Source organism: Mustela erminea, chromosome 15 (assembly GCF_009829155.1).
Source record: "Mustela erminea isolate mMusErm1 chromosome 15, mMusErm1.Pri, whole genome shotgun sequence".
NCBI classification, from domain to species: Eukaryota; Metazoa; Chordata; class Mammalia; order Carnivora; family Mustelidae; genus Mustela; species Mustela erminea.
Genome location: NC_045628.1, coordinates 59,051,326 through 59,055,365, shown reverse-complemented (window position 1 = coordinate 59,055,365; position 4,040 = coordinate 59,051,326). Strand labels below are relative to the sequence as shown.

The window sequence follows — 4,040 nt, the reverse complement described above, 5'->3', positions numbered from 1 at the left end:
CAACCACCATAGCAAGTCCCTACAACCCAGAGTCTTTACCTGGCTTTCTCCTCCACTTCTGCCGGATCATTCTGGATCCTTCAGTTAGGGCCTAGGTCTCATACAGACCACCATTTAGTACAACCCAAGCTCAAGAGAAATTTCTATCGCAGCAAAATATACATAGCATAAAATGTACCATCTTAACCATTTTGAAGTATACAAGTCAGTGGTCTTAAATAGATTCATCATACTATGCTATTATCACCACCAACCATCTCTCAAGGAAACGTACAACTTTTGGAAGTCATCCTTGTGCAGAGGTCATGCTATGCGTCTCCACATTTTTCCAATTTTAGTATGTGTGCTGCTGAGACAAGCACCCTCAAAAAAACTTAAAAAAAAAAAAAAACTTTAGTCCTAACTTGTCTATGAGGCTAGCATTCCCCTAATACCAAAACCAGATAAAAATACTACAAGAAAGAAAATTACAGACCAATAGCACTCATGAACATAGGTGCAAAAATCCTCAAAAAAATATTAGCAAGTCAAATCTAACAATGTATAAAAAGAATTATATACCACAATGAAGCTGGATTTATTCCAGAAGTTCAAGGCTGGTTCAACATTTGAAAACAAATGGATTACAGCCAGTATCATCCACTTCACCAATAGACTAAAGTAAAAAAATCACATGATTATACTGATTGATGCAGAAAAAGCATTTGGCAAAATCTAACACCTATTCATTATGAAAAGTCTTCACAAACTAGGAATCGAGAGGAACTTTCTCAACACGACAAAAAAAAAAAAAAAAAAAAAGAAAGCATTTACAAAACCTACATCAAACATCCTTCAAACATCAAACAAAAAAAAGAAAGCATCTACAAAACCTACATCAAACATCCTTCTTAATTGTGGGAAACTATACTTTTTTTAAGGTCAGGAAAAGTTGAGATGTCCCCCTCACACTCCTAATTAACAACATACCGAAACAGTGCAATAAGACAATAGAAAGAAATGAAAAGTAAGCAGATTGAGAAAAAGAACCAAAACAAACCTTTACTCAGAAGCAAAGGTAGACACCTCAAGTCCCTTCTAGAATTTGTAGACTTTCTTTATTGCATATTTGTTTTCCATTTCAAAGATTTCTTCTCTTATTTTTATTATCACCTTCCTTCTATTTACTTAAGTTGCTGGTCTTTTTATAGCTTCTTAAGATGGAAGCTAAAATCAAGTAGACTCAATTTTTGTTCTTCTCAAGTATATACACTTAAAGCTATGAATTTCCCTTTGAGCCCTGCTTTATCTGTACCCCAAATGTCTTGATACGTCACATTTTCATTATTATTCAGTTGTTTTTTTTTTTTTTTAAGATTTTATTTATTTATTTGACAGAGAGAAATCACAAGTACACTGAGAGGCAGGCAGAGAGAGAGAGAGAAGGAAGCAGGCTCCCTGCTGAGCAGAGAGCCCGATGCGGGACTCGATCCCAGGACCCTGAGATCATGACCTGAGCCGAAGGCAGCGGCTTAACCCACTGAGCCACCCAGGCGCCCCATTATTATTCAGTTTTAAACAGTTTATAATTTCACTGCATTTTTTTGTTGGACCTATAAGCTATTTAAAAATGTGTTGCTTAGGGGCACCTGGGTGGCTCAGTGGTTTAAGCCTCTGCCTTTGGCTTGGGTCATGATCTCAGGGTCCTGGGATTGAGCCCCAAGTCAGGCTCTTTGCTCGGCGGGGAGTCTGCTTTCCCTCCTCTCTCTCTCTGCCTGCCGCTCTGCTTACTTGTGATCTCTCTCTCTCTGTGTCAAATAAGTAAAGTTTTTAAAAAATGTGTTGCTTAATTTTCAAACATGTGTGGGTTTTCTAGTTACCTTCCTACTCCTAATTTCCAGTTTGATTCCACTGTGGTCAAAGAACACATTTTATATCATTTCACTCCTTAGGAATTGTTTGAGACTTGCTTTATGTCCTAGCAGATGGCGCATGTTGATAAGTGTACATATGCTCTCACAAACAGCATGTATGTGGCAGTTGTTAAGTATAAAGTTCTGTGTATGTCAATTATGTCAATTTGGTTATTTTTGTTGTTCAAGTTTTCTATATTCTTGCTGATTTTTTGTCTGCATGTCCTAGTAGCTATTCAAAGAGGTGCTAAAATCTCCTGTAAGGATTATTTTTTTTAATATCTTTTTATTTTTTTAAGATTTTATTTATTTTATTTGACAGACAGAGATTACAAGAAGGCAGAGAAGGAGGGCAGAGAGAGAGGGGGAAGCAGGCTCCCCGCTGAGCAGAGATCCCAATGTGGGGCTCGATCCCAATGTGGGGCTCGATCCCAGGACCCTGAGATCATGACCTGAGCCGAAGGCAGAGGCTTTAACCCACTGAGCCACCCAGGTGCCCCTCCTGTAATGATTGTTAATCTATGTCTTCTTTTAGTTCTTTCAACTTTGCTTAATATATATTGAAACCATGCTGCATTTTCCACAGATTATTTATGCATTGTAAATTATTAGACGCATACAATTTTAGGACTGTTTTTTGTCTTATGTAAACCGATATCTTATCATTATGAAATGTGCCTTTTCAATCTCTAGAAATACTTCTTCCCTCAAAGTTTTTGTTGTCTGGTATTAATATATAGCTATACCAGTTTTCTTTTGGTTAGTGTTTGCATGGCATATTTTTTTCATTCTTTTTTCTTTAAAACTTTGTGTTTTTATAATTAAGTTGAGTCTCTAGTAAACAGCACATGAGTTTTGTTTTTTTTTAATCCAAAAGCCATTTTGGTCTTTTAATTGGAGTAATACTCTATTAACATTTAATATAATTATTGAAATGTTTATATTTACTATCTTGTTATGTTTCTATTTCTGTTCTTTATTCCTTTATTTCTCCTTTTTAATCCTTTTTTGGGGAGAAGAATCAGTATTTTTTATTTTTCTATGTTTTTCCTTCCTATTTTAGCTTACTGATTATTAGCTTTTCAAGGTTCTGGATTATTTCACCTTTTTTTTTCTAAAAGGAAGGCAGATGGTACAGGTGAATCACCTCAGTCCTGTTGAAGGTTGGTTTTAGGCTTTGTTAGGGTTGGTCCTTTTGGGTTTACCTTCATTACCAGGCTATGTTCTTTCTGGAGTCTCAGTTGCCATGCTGGCAAACCTTGACCTCCACCCTCAGTCTCTTCAGTACCATTCTCCTGCAAAATCTTTGCACAGCACTGTACCCAGCCTCCCAGATACTGCTTTCTGTTAGCTTTCCTACAGTCACAGCTGTGCTGGTGTAGCTTGGGAGTTAGCAACCATCTCAGTGGGAGATTGCTTCTAGCCTTCCAGGTTCACTTGTCTGCAATTCCCTCCTCTGTGAGATTTTACCACCCAAGTTCCAGCCACTTTGGCAGTTTTGAACTCCATTCTCTCTCCTCAGCCCAACATAATAATAGAATAGGTGCCACGTACTCTATTCCCTGCCCTGTGGATTGGGCCAGGGAGAATACGGAGCTCACTTTGGCATGCTTACCTTCTCTTAGGGATGGTCTGCATTGGTTGCTCTTCAATGCCTTCACGTCCTTGCGTTATATATTCTGTCCAGCTGTTAATAGTTGTTTTCAGCCGGATAGTTGGTTCAGTACAAGCTACTCTATTATGGCTGGAATCAAAAGTTTTCCTCTATTATAGTTTGATACACTCTATATCACAAATAAAAAATCTAAAACAACTCAAGAGCTCTAAAATCTAAAAGAACTCTACAGTCATTATCAAGTGTTTCCAACTTGGCATTCTGTTTAGACCAGATACCCTTCCTTTCTCATCTTAATTTGGTTCTTTGGCAAGAGTTTTGTATGTGGACTGAGAATGTCAAGGTTTGGTTTCTAGACTTCTATATAAAAGTGATCTTGGTGATCCTGGACAAATCTCTTCTTATTACCACTTTGGTTTTATCATTAGTCAGGGGGAATAGCCATTAATGCCTGCCTGCCTTAAGTCTTTTCAGGAACAAGCAGGACAAATGCTTGCCCAGTGTTCCTGACAGAGATGGTATGAGATCGGCTT

At 37.7% G+C, this 4,040-nt stretch overlaps 1 pseudogene; it reads right to left on the bottom strand.

Annotated features, from left to right (window-relative positions):
• Positions 1-262: 262 nt before the first annotated feature.
• LOC116574643 lies at positions 263-362 on the bottom strand (annotated as a pseudogene).
• Positions 363-4,040: the final 3,678 nt, after the last annotated feature.